This window comes from Tamandua tetradactyla, chromosome 8 (assembly GCF_023851605.1).
Source record: "Tamandua tetradactyla isolate mTamTet1 chromosome 8, mTamTet1.pri, whole genome shotgun sequence".
Lineage (NCBI taxonomy): Eukaryota > Metazoa > Chordata > Mammalia > Pilosa > Myrmecophagidae > Tamandua > Tamandua tetradactyla.
The window spans coordinates 69,058,013-69,070,269 of record NC_135334.1 but is presented as its reverse complement, the minus strand read 5'-3'; the positions used below and the strand labels follow the sequence as shown (position 1 = coordinate 69,070,269).

Below are 12,257 nucleotides of genomic sequence, written 5' to 3'. Positions count from 1 at the left end.
CGCTCAGCGCGCCGGGGGCTGCGACCCTCGAGGAGCCGCGTCGAAGTCCAGCCGCGCACGGGCCGACGCCGCTGGTCCTGCGCGCACGCAGCCTGCAGCTGGGGAGAGCGGAGGCCGCGGGTTAGCTCCGCGGGCCCGGCGCGAGACGCGGAAGGGGAGGGGGTGGGGGCGGGGAGGTGCGTTTTATTCAAATTACAAAGGAGGGGTCCGGGTTTTATTCAAATTACAAAGGAGGTCGAGCGCACCACGGGCGTTTCCCACCCTGCTGCCCCCCGTCCGGTTCGGTCCGGGGACACCGCCGATGTCTGGCTTGAATTAGGTGCCTCCGGAGCGCGGCCGAGGGCGTGTCCACCCAGCGCGGCCCCGTGCGCGCCCCCCGCGGGCTCCGGCCGCGCCTTTGCGCCACTCGAGCTGGGACCTCGGCTGCCGCGGGAAGGGGAGGGGGCGAGTGGACCAGAGACACCCGAAGAGGTGGGAAGAGACAGCGAGAGGGAGAGACGCTCAGAGAAAGAGGCTGCAAGAGACTGTGGCAGAGAGGGAAACTGGTACAGAAACAGACCGAGGGACCCGTAGGAGAGGACAAAGGGGGCCGGGGGCGAAGGCCACGGGCAGGCGAGAGGAGGAGCAGCAATTTCCGGACTCAGGACCTGGATTCTTATCCCCGCAAAACTGATTCATTGTTATTATGGCCTTGGCAATTCTCCGCCCTTTCCCCCCACCCCCGGGCTTCAGTTCCCCCTCTTTATAATCTGGAGGTGATTCGGCAACGAGTCACCTTTTATAGAGATGTTCACCGAACACAATCGCATTTTCCCCTCCCAGCGGCCCTGAGAGATAAGTATTATCACTGCCCTCACCTCACAGGTGGGGAAGCTTGGGCCCAGAGAGGGGAGCGGCGGGTCCCTGCCTGATGTTCTACGTCCACGTCTACGGGAGTCGGTGGATCACCCACAGCCGAAAGACAAGGAGATGGGGACTTGCTCTGGGCGTTAGTTTCTCATTCTGTGAAGGGGAAGGATGAGGTATGGGATGGCAGCGCTCTTTGACCAGTGGGGGTGGTCCGCGGTCCCAGGTTTTCCGTGCCCTGCCGGGAGCTGCGGCGGGCGGCGGGACTAGCAGCTCGGGCGGGCCGGGAGGATACCACTTCTGGTCGCCAGGCGGCGCGCTCGACGCGGAGGAGCCGCCGTCGGGGCCCGCCCTCCGGCAGTAAGCAGAGCCGCTTTCTCCGGCTTTTTTCTTTTTTTCCTCTTCGTTCTCACCTCATTAACTCCCTTCCCAGCTTCTCCCAAATTTACCGACACCTGGCGCTCGCCCGGAGTCACACCGCCCCAGCCTCTCTCCCCTGGGGTGGAGCAAAGACAAAGGGATTCCTTTCTAAAGGATTGGAGGGAGTGGAAGAAGGCTCCGGCCCTAGCAGACCGCCTAGCGGGAAGGGGGTGTTCTCATCTGTTTGTGTGAGTCGGGGCAAGCCCTCGGCCACACCTCAGCCTCAGTTTCCCATTCCATAAAAACCAGGGGACTGAACTTCTCCACCACCACCTGAAGTCCTTCCAGTCTTCCAATAGTCTGAGGGTGTTGGCGCTCCCCTCCGCCTAAATTGTCACTATTATATATACCTATGTAGTGTGTGTGCCTTAAAACACAGATTTGAAACCCCAGTTTTCTGGAGACTCCAGGCATAACTCAGGGGAAAGCAAGGAGAAAACCCTGAAAATACTTTTTTCCTCCTCCGCAGCGACTCCCCACCCCCACCCCCACCCAGCTAGGTGCTCAGCACAGAGACGCTTTGCTACAAACATGCTGGGGGAGGGGGTGGCTGTCTTAGTGAAGTTCTCAGTGTAATGGAACCCCCTCCTCCCACCCAGCCCGTATGCAAACCTATTGTCTTATTGGCCCTGAAAGTTCGCTACTTTCAGAACGACAAAAATATATATGGGCTGGATGGGGAGCGGGGAGTGCCGGGCGAATTGAAACTCGTCACTGTCTCCCCTCACCCCTTACCCAAAGCATTCCTGAATCGGGAGGGAGTAGGGGCTGCACGCGGCGAGAGGAGCGCGCGGACTCACAGCAGGGGATCCAACACGCCCCAGAGAGAGGAGGGGCCTCCGGGTCACATAGCGGTCGGGGTCCCAGGCCTCGAGCTTCTCCCGGCTCTTTTCGAGAGGCCGCAGCGGTCCGGGACTTCTCCCTCCGCGTCCCCATCTCGTGGCTGGGGGAGGCAAGGCCTGGCCCCGGCCTCTGGGTCCTGACGGATACTTATGTACTGTCCGGGACAGCCGCACGGGCCGTTCGGTCACCCGCGGTCTGCGCCCCCGGGGTCTGTGCGCACCCGCCTCCCGGAGCCCCACGACAGCCAGGGGGCGCTAAGCCCGGGTTCGGGTGGGATCGGCAGTTGCGTCCTGCGCGGGAGGACTTTGGGCAAGTCCCCTCCTCTCACGGGGCTTAGTGTCCCGGTCTGGGGATGGGACAGGATGTAGAGTGAGCGCCCTCCCGGTCCCGGTGGATCTATAAGACACCTCCCTACGTAGTCAGCCCTGCATGCCAGACCTCTTGCTTGAGGCCGGGTGGGGAGCCTCCCTGGTGGTAAGACGCGTAGCGGGCCCGCGTCAAAGCGCGGCCTCTTTGAAGAGCTAAGCTGTCCTCTTGTACCCCAGTTACGGAAAAGAGCCAAGCTACACCCGCCGGGAGCGGGCGGTAGAGGGGGCCGCTCGCGGCTGTGAGTACGCTGAGCACCGCGACCGTACTACCCGCAGCGTCGCGCTGCCTACAGTCGGTTATGAGGCTTGGGCTCTGGAAGTCCCTGGAAACCGAGGTGCCCCCGTTGGGCTGGGAGTGGGCACGGATCGCTCGGGCAGCGTGTCCACGCCGTGCAGAAGGTCGGCGCCCATCGGGCCTGAAGCCTCGGGACGCGCTGCTCGCAGTGCGGCCCCGGCATGCAGGTGACACTGAGCGACCGCTTCAAGGTTACCTGCGAAGCGGCGCTATGCTGGGCCACAACCAGGCTTTGACCCCAGCCCCTAGTCTGACGAGATAGACCTCCGCTGCAGACGCTGCGTGCCGGCTCACTCGGGGGACGGGTTCTTTTGGAAGTGGGAAGGGTGGTGTGGAGGGACTCAGGTTCTTCCTTCCACCACCCAACCGGAGCCGGACCCTGCGGCCCCAAGGACCTCGAGGGACAAGGAAAGCCCCGTGCGCCAGGGCGGGGGGACGGGAGTGTGGGACTCGTGAGCAAGTTCGGCCAGATGTTCGGGGGCAACTCCAGATGGGCCGAAGGGGGCCGGGGACAGGGCTCTCCTCCTCCCTACTCCCCAGCCTAGAGCTCAGGTCTGTAAACAAGCTCTCGGTTCGCCCCTGTCCCTGCCACGTTGGGGAGCCGTGCTTTCAAGCGAGGTGTCCGCTCCCCGTTTCCCCGCCCATATGGGGGTTTACAGAACGGTCGGATTTCTCTGCCTTTTGCCACGCTCTCCCGCCTCGCTACACACACCCTTTGCTGCGGGATCCAAGTCCGCCACCCCCGGGATGGCTCGGGCATGACCTCATCCGCAGGCCGGCTGGGAAGAAGGGGGTCGAGTCGGGGGGCCAGGGCCGGGAAGGCTCAGGGTTGGGGGCAAGAAGTGTTTAGTACGCCCCCCACCTCCATCACACATTGCACTAAACCCAAACCCCAGACCTCCGCGGCTGCGCTCCGAGATCGGGGTATTCCTGGAGAGCTGCGGAGGAGAGGTGTGGAGGGGGGACTTGGTTGGCTTACCCGGGAGTGAGTGCCCAGAGGGGTCGCGGCGGGTGCGAGAGGTAGTGCTCCCCTCGGTCTAGGCCGCCCCAAGCACCCACGGGTTCCCGCTAAGGGCCGGACGGCTGCGGGCGATCACTGCTCACCTTCTGGGGCGCTCGCCGGGCTTGCACTGCGTACCCCGCTGCCGGGCCGACCCGGGGAGCGGCGATCGCGGCGCCCAGAGGGCCCGAGCGCCCTCCTGGCTGGGCAGGCGGCGAGGATCCGACGCCCTCTTCGCGAAGCGGCGAGAGAAGGAAGCCAGAGACCCTGGCAAGCGGCGGCCGCTCCGGTCCGGCGCGGACTCGGGCGCAGTTGTTCTCCGCTGTGCTCGGCTCTCCCGGCCTGGGCTCCCTCGCCGGCCTGAGCGCTCCGCCCGCGCGATCTCTGGCGCTGGCTGCCCAGACCGCTTTATAAGGCGCCGGCGGCCGCTTTGATCCGCCCACATCAGCGCGCCCGAGCCCCACCGGGTGGCTTGGGCCGCGCGCTGAGGGCGGAGGCGGGGTCCCCGCGGACGCGACGGCCTCCCAGGCGCCCGCGGCCGCATCAGGACAAGTCTTTGCACCCTGACACGTTACAAAGTTGTGTGTGTGTGGGGGGGGGGGGGGTAACTATAGCTGGTGTTTACCAGCTATGCATGCCCAGTGCTGATAGCGTGGCTGCGGCGCGTACGACCCAGGTAGAGCGCTTCTCGATGTCGCAACTACCCGACTAGAAACTTCAATTCTTCCCATTTTACAGAGAAGGAAGTCAAGGTTCAGAGGGAGTCCGACCTCGGTCTCAGTCAAGAGCTCGGACATCCCTGGGCGTTAGCCCCGCAGCTTGGTAGCTCTAGGTGCCAGTCTCGACATTGCCCAAATGAAGCGGTCCCGACAGCTGTGTTCGTGTCTTGGTCTTTGCCCTTCACCCGGCCAGGTGTCCAGGCCTCTGACTCTAGTTCTGTAAAACGTACAGAGGACCCAACTCTTTCATCAGAGAAAGGAAGCTGGAAGGAGTCCTGGCACCTGGGGTGACTTGGGGGGATGTTGGGGAGTCTTTGGGGAAACTTGCCCTCGGAACCCAGGGGGTGACTGGGAAAGGCACCTTATAGACCTGACCTGGGCCGGGGCTGTGTCTTTGGGGGCCACTTCCCTGGGACCGGCTGGGTTGGTGGGTGCCCTCTGCTCCCACCCCTCCTACCCTGGTGATTTGAGTGCTGGCTGGGTCAGGTGCTGTGGTCTCATTGGCTTCTGCCTCCCGGAACCAACTGACCTTTCCCCTTTCCTTTTCCTCCCTCCCTCCCTCTCTCCAGTCCAGTGTGTGTTAGATTTGATCTGCGCTGGCCACCCGAACAGACCCCTCTTAGAGGGAAGAAGGCTCTGAGCTGGGCAGGGCAGGCATGCTCTTGGCTGCTGCTTCTGTAGAGGTTAATATATTTTTCTTCCCTTCGATCACCCCTGTTTTTTTCTGGTTATCTGATCGTCCAGACTTCTGGAGGCTTCCTGTCAGCTGGCCTCTCAGCCCCTGCTGCCATTGGCCCGTGGAACACACCTTCCCACCCCCACCCCCCAACCCCTGCACACACCCTGTCCAGGAAGACACCCAAGTTGAAAGGACAGGGGGATTGTAGGGAGCCACAGTTCCGTTCTCTATGCCGACCTCTATTGACCCCTCCACCTGCCTGGACTTCCCTCCCTTGGGGGCAAAATTTTGGTGGAGATGGATGGGGTGAGACTGCTGTTTCCAGGTTTCCCAGATGGGAGGCTGGAAGGAGATCTGGTGATAGTCCTTAACTCTGTGGCTAATTTGCTCGTGCTCTCTCTAAGCTCCGGTGACCCCATCTGTAAGTGAGACAGTTGGACTGGATAGTCTACAAAAGGGCTCTTTCAGCTCTAGCATGGAGGTCTTGGGTTTCTTGACTCCTACCTGTGTCATGGGATGAGCCATGAATGTGAAGGAGGGAAGCCCATGGAGACTTTTCCCCCTGCCCCACCCCAGGCCCCAGGTTCTGGCTTCCTGAACAAGCCTGTGGGGAGGGGAGGGCAGATACCCTCACCATCATTTTCTCAGTGGAGACAGTGAGACAATGACAGCACACCCCCCTCTTCCCCAGCAAAGGGTGCTGTTTCCAGCACCAGGGTGCCTTTTAGAACAATCTTCCTGGAAGGCAGATGAACAGGAGTCTGGGCAGAGTAGCCCAGCCCAGATGCCCTCCTTTGGGGGTGGGTGTGCCCTGAGAGGGCCAGGTGAGACCTTCTGGGCAAGGGGAAAGAGGGATCCAGCATCAGCAGGCAAGACATCAGAGCACACAGTCTCTGGGCCTGGCTCTTCCATGTACTCACTGCGGGCCTCTGAGCAAGTCACAGCCTCTGATCCTGAGTTTTATCATCTGTAAAATGGGAAAACCACTAAACCACATGCTCTCAAGATTATTGGGAAAATGCATTACAGAGAAATCAAAGAAAAGAGTAATGTTCATTGATGAAGCACCTACTGTGTGCTAGCAGTTTCTGTGTCTGTGGGTGAGATAGGCATTGCTCTCCAGGTAAGCAAAGTATGCCTCAGGCCAATCCAGGAATTTATGTGAACTCATGCAGTCAGTAAGTGGGAGAGCCTGGCTGTGAACCCAAGTCTTGGGACACCTGAGCTTCTGCCCACCAGTGTGCTCTTCTCCTCCTCAGTTACCTCAGGGGAGGTATTGCAATTTTGCACAACTCAGGGTGGGTCAGGGTCAGCTGGGAGGTTTCTTTCATGGGTGCATATGACAAAATGCCACCTGTCATCTACTGAGGCCACTCCTGAAAGTCCACCTTCAACTCTCAATTGTTTAATCGTGATGGTGGCTGCTCAGGAGACAATGTTTGTATTTTCCAGATCTCGCTCCGCTCCAAGAGAGAAACCCAGCCCCAACTAGCTTAAACAAAGGAAACCAGTGGGCTCACACAACTGGAGAACTCAGAGTGCTGGTGACCTGCAGAGACAACTGTATTCACCAGGCCTTGGGGCTGGGGCCCTTTGTCTCTGGGGCATGCTGTCTGAAACTCCTTTCTATTCTTGCTACTCTCTGAGTCTACTTGGGCCTCATTCCTTTCCCCTAGGATGTGGCCGCCAACAGCCTCAGGTAAGAATGCCTGGCCGAGGAGAGCGCCTGGGTCTCCAGTATCAGTCCCAGGGAAGGCAGCTGATTGGCCCCTGCTCCAGTCATTTGCCCACCTGTTGCTCAACAGTGATTGCTGCCATGGGGTGGGGTCCCTGGGAATGGGCAGGGGGCAGCACCTGTCATCAGAAGAGGAGAAATAGGAAGGAGTGGGCCACTGGAGTTGGCAGTTTCTTCAAGTTGAACTTCCACTTCCCTGGAAGGAATTCAAGTCAGCATACCTACACCTGGGGAGAGCGGGGAGGCAAGGTCTGTGTCTTCGTCACTTAGGCTACCATCGCAAATCACCCCAAACCGGATGGCTTAAAACAACAGGAAGTTATCCTCTCACATTTCTGGAGGCTAGACGTCCAAAATCAAGGGGTTGTCAGAGCCATGTTCCCTCTGAAGCCTTTAGGAAGGAATCCTTCCTTGCCTCTTCTTTCTCCTGCTGTTTGCTGGCAATCCTTGGCGTTTCTTAGCTTGTAGATGCCCCACTCCAGTCCCTGCCTCTGTCTTCTCCTCTGGGTGTCTGTGTCTCTTCTTTTCTTCTTATGAGGACCCCTTTCACACTGAATTAAAGGCCCACCCTGTTCCAGTATGACCTCATTTTAACTAATTACCTCTGCAACAATGACCCTGTTTCCAAATAAGTTCACATCCTGAGATACTGGGGGTTAGGAATTCAACATATCTTTTTTTGGGGTCACAATCTAACCTATAAAAGTCTGTCTTACCCTGTACACACCCAGGGCTGGAGAGCCCCCACGCCAGTGCCCATGGCACACATAGAGAAACTCAGGCTGACGGAGGACGGCAATTTGTCTCACGTCACTCTGGTGGCTGGTGGAGGAGACAAAGGAAATCAGGTCTCCTGGCACCCAGTCAGAAACCATGCAGTCACTTGTCAGTGGTTCTGAAATATTTCTAGGGAAGTCCAGTGAGGTACATTTTTAATGGCGCCAATTTCTCCCATCCCGGGACTTACACACCCTTTTATAACATGATTCCATTCAGAGGTGAAGTCAGCGTCCCCACCCCTTGCTCTGACCAATATAGAATGTGACAGAAATGAACGTTCCAGAACTCAGGTGTTAAGAAGCCTTGTGGCTTCTGCTCTCAACCTCCTGGAGCCCAGTCCAGCCAGGACATAAGGGACCCCGGCTGGACTAGTAAATGATAAGAAGCCAGTGGAGAGAGAGAGACCCTGAGACCACATGGAGAGAGCCCCAGCTGTCCTAGCCGTCCCTGACAAACCCAGCCCTGGCTGCCAGTCCAGTTAAATGCAGCTGCATGTGTAAGTCCAGAAGAAGAGCCCAGAACTGCCCAAAACCACAGGACATAATCCATCATCATTTTGAGCCACTAAATTTTGACTTAGGTTTGTAATGTAGCAATAGATACCCAAAATAGTAAAATTTAAGGAATGAAAAAGCTAAAAATATGCAACCATTTGTCTAATGTCATTTCAGAATCTTAGAATCTATGAGTTGGACCACTTCTTGGTCCCTGAAGTTCTGGCCAACAGAGCACCTGCAGATGTCTCCACTGCTCTGGGAACAGCGTGTGGTCAGCGACCAGCTCTGTCCCATCCACTGCTGCATCCCTAGTTCTCTCTCAGGCTCAGGCCAACAGCAGTCGCTCCAAACTTGTCAAACAAATAAGTGAATGGCCACCCTCCCCCCAACCCCAGGCTTTTGCTTAAACACCAAGGATGAGTGCTCACTCCCTCCAAGACCAAACTCTGCCATTAGGATATGGCTCTGCCTGGGACAAGGTCCTCCTTCCTTTAGAACAGTGCTCTATGACTCCTCCAGTGGGCCTGGCTCTCCTTTTGGGGCCCCATTTTCTTTATGACAGTCTGGGGTATGTCATGGTGGCCCCTGGCATTTGCAAAGCAGCACAACCTGGCTTAACAACAAGTGTTTTCATGTACATGAGGCCTCCTGGCCACGAGACTGACCTCAAGGGACTGTTTCTACCAAGGCCTAAAACAAGCATGGGCTCTGGGATCATACAGTTTGAGGTTTCAACCCCAAGCCCATCTATCGGTGGCCTTGGAAAGTCTGTTCCTGCCTCTGAGCCTCAGTTTTCTCACCTGGAAAATAGGAGTAGTGAAATTTCTGCCTCGGGTTGCTGTGGGGATTAAAGAGAGGATGATGTATGTAAAATGCTCGGTTTGTAATCGGTCCTTGATAAAGGTTAGTTCCTTTTCTGCCAGGTACCTAAACAGTTCCAGATGGAGAGCTCATTTGTACTTAGCATTCATGTCTATATAAATAATGTGCAGGTGGGGGAGGAATTGTCAGGTTGAGGGGGGAGGAGTCATTCCCAGCGGGGGGAACAGCTCAAGCAAAGACAAGAATTGAAAAGTTTGGTTTCAAGGAAGGATTAGTATGTGGCTCAGAATTGCTGGCAAGAAGGGCAGTCAGAAGGAAAAGAGGCTGGAGAGGGCCTTGAATGCTGGGCTAAGGAAGATGTGGAAGAGGTCTAAACAGGGGAGGGGTGAGACCAGCTAAGGGTTTCTGTACTGTGGCGGGCCTGGGAGTGGATGGGGCGGTGAGGTAGGAGGGAGTTCCCGGGAGGCCTGAGAGAGGAAAGTTGGGAGCAGCGGGAATGCCCGCACAGGGGAGGGAGAGCCTTGTCACACTCACCCTGGCTGAGACGGCCGCTGAGATGGTGGCATGGGCACACCCGTGGTGGACAGCAGGGCCCTCCACCCTCTGGACTAGTAACCTCTGCTGTGCCTCTTTGGGACCAGACCTTGATGGGAAGAGCATCTTTTCTGGCCATTTCAATATAGGAACAGGCTGTGAAGGGGGCTGGAGGAGAAAGCTTGGGTCTGAACTGCAGCCGGAGGGATGCAGAGTAGACCAGAGGTGGGACTTACCTTTGTGTGGATGCCCATCTTCCTGGTAGGGGTTCAGAGAAGTCCCTCTCTCAAGGTCTGCTTGATTATTTTATTAACCACCCTGGACCTTCAGGCTAAGCTTTATAGTTGCCTTAGCCCTGCCACATCTATCATCCCCTTTGAGCCTTGCAGGTGGCCTGGGAGGGAGAGAGGCTGGGTAGAAAATGATTAGCCCTACTTTTAAGATGGGGAGACCTAGGCACAGAGAGGGGAAGTGCTTTGCCCAAGACCACACAGCAAATGCATGGCAGAGCTGGACTGGAACCCACCCTCCTGGCTTCCACTCTCTCCTTAGCCTCTGTCCATGGCACTGAGGGGAGTAGACAAGACATTCTGTCTTACCTGCTCGGGGTGAAGAATGAGGAAAGTCAGAGAGAGGTTGACAGCCATCAACAGACAACACTTAACCCAAACTGACAACTTAATTGTGAAAATGTGGATAGTGTACACTTACATGTAAAGAAATCCAGACGGTCTGGACCCCTGGGGAGCCTCAGCCAGCACCCCAGTTGCCAGGGAAATGGGAAAGGGTTGGGGATGATGTCACTAGACTCTGAGGCTGAAGTATGGGGGATGGGCTACCCAGTGGGGCCTGGCCACAGGCTCCACCCTCACATTTAACCCCTTCCCTGTACAGTCGGGACAAAAGGGAGCTCCAGAGGAGGGTGGTGACTTGCCCAAGTTTGCACAATGAGTCAGTGGCTGAGCTGCCTTGCTCAGGTGACCATATCTATTCGTCCAGCCAGACCGCAGGTGTCACAGGGACAGATCCCTGTCAGAGTCATCAGTGAGGCCCTTTGCCAGCATGGGACCTTGCAAAGAGGAGGTGTTCAATTCAATTCCAAAGAGAGGGCTGTTTGATCCCTTTATAAATAAGGAGGGCAGGCCACTTTGGGAAGTCGCAAGGTTGAATCCAGCTTCCTTTGACGAGGAGGAGCCCTGAGCAGTCACCCGGAGCAGCTCTCTCTGGTTCAGGTTCATGGGGCCAAGGCCACCTAGCAGGATGGGGCAGAGCAGAGGTAGGTAGAGCAGATCCTGAGTCCAGGGCTTTGTCCTGGGCTTGGGAGTCAGCTCCTCCTTCCAAGGATCGAGCCCACACTCAAGTCCCCTAGTCAGGACACCTTGTACAACCCTTACCCAGTGGCCCCGCTCACTGCCATTCCCCTCAGCTCTGGTCCAGGGACCTGGGCCCTGGGAAGCCCCCACTGTCTGAAGCACTTTTTTAGAATCTCCAGCTCTTGATCTTAGAGGCCGAACATCAACCCACCCAAAGCACCAATAACAAAATAACCACCCATCCCTACTATTAGCCAAGCTCTGGGCTATCACCCCGCATTCCTTATCTCACACACTTACAACTCTAAGACTGGGATTTATTGTTCTACCTTTGCCGTCCAGAAAGCTGGGGCTGGGGGGAGCCCACCGCCTACCTGCACACAGGGAGTGGGGGAGAAGCTGACTTGAACTCCAGGTCCTTCTGTGCACAAACACATGACCGCCTTCCTCACTGCCAAAGGCCCATGGTAACCTGAGCCCCTACAGGATTTTTTTGCCTGCCCAACCTCTCTCCTGCTTCTGATGGTGGAGGCACCCCTCCCCTTCCTCAGGGAACCACTTTCTGGGTTCTGTTGGGGCTGTCCATCACAGAGCCCAGGAAGTGCCGGAAGGTCTGGTCTTTGAGAGAACTCCATCTTCCTAGACGTAAACTTAGACCATAGAAGAGCCTGTGACCTAAACTAGACCAGTCAGAGCCCTTTCCCTGGGCCTGCTTGAATGGGTTCAGGGAGAAAGCAACTGACTCCTCCTTGGAGTGTGGACTCTAAGGGTATGATCCCCAGAGTTTCCAGCAGCTGTGTTTCCTGCCATGTGAGGAAGACAAGGAAAATGGGGACGGAAGATCAGACATGGGCGGGGGTGGGTGGAGGTCATTTGAGTCCCTGGACACTCCTTTTTCCTTCTCAGTTTTATTGGCCAGTGAATTCCGTGTTTCCTTAAGCTCAGTAGAATTGCCTCTCTATCTATTCTCGCGATTGGAGCAGTCCTGAGTATCTGCCAACATACTCAGTCCTGTGCTATTGTTACAGGAGCTATAAAATCAATAAAGGATACCCCTCTGGATGGACAGTCTGGGGAGGGGGGGAGGGGGCAGAGGTAGGGATGGGAGTAGTTCTGGGTCCTTGGTCCCAGTCCCTACTCTGCTTTACTTGCTGGGTGTCCTGCCCCTCGTGGGGCTGTGCTTTCCCCAGCTTTAACAGGGAGGGAGGACGGAGTCGTGTTCAATGTTCTGCCTGATCTCCTCCAGATCTACACAATCATCTTTAAAAAAGAATCGAGATATAATTCACACACCATACATTCCCTCTTTAAAAGGTACAGTTCAGAGTGAAATAAGATAGACACAAAGGGCAAATATTGTTTGATCTCACTGATATGAACTAATTGTAATAAGTCAAGGGTACAAT

The 12,257-nt window shown here is 56.7% G+C and overlaps 2 long non-coding RNA genes across 3 annotated transcripts; both read right to left on the bottom strand.

The window, feature by feature from the left end:
* Window positions 1-58: 58 nt before the first annotated feature.
* On the bottom strand, window positions 59-11,309 carry LOC143643457 (uncharacterized). 2 transcript variants are annotated; one of them, XR_013156291.1, is made up of 3 exons: window positions 11,226-11,309; window positions 10,250-10,790; window positions 59-98 (listed from the first exon to the last, which is right to left on the bottom strand). It is a non-coding gene; the product is annotated as an uncharacterized LOC143643457 (long non-coding RNA). The 2 variants fall into 2 exon arrangements; XR_013156290.1 differs by lacking the exon at window positions 59-98 and adding an exon at window positions 9,728-9,932.
* Window positions 5,397-7,615, bottom strand: LOC143643456 (uncharacterized). The gene is made up of 4 exons (XR_013156289.1): window positions 7,237-7,615; window positions 7,025-7,132; window positions 6,091-6,137; window positions 5,397-5,589 (listed from the first exon to the last, which is right to left on the bottom strand). It is a non-coding gene; the product is annotated as an uncharacterized LOC143643456 (long non-coding RNA).
* Window positions 11,310-12,257: the final 948 nt, after the last annotated feature.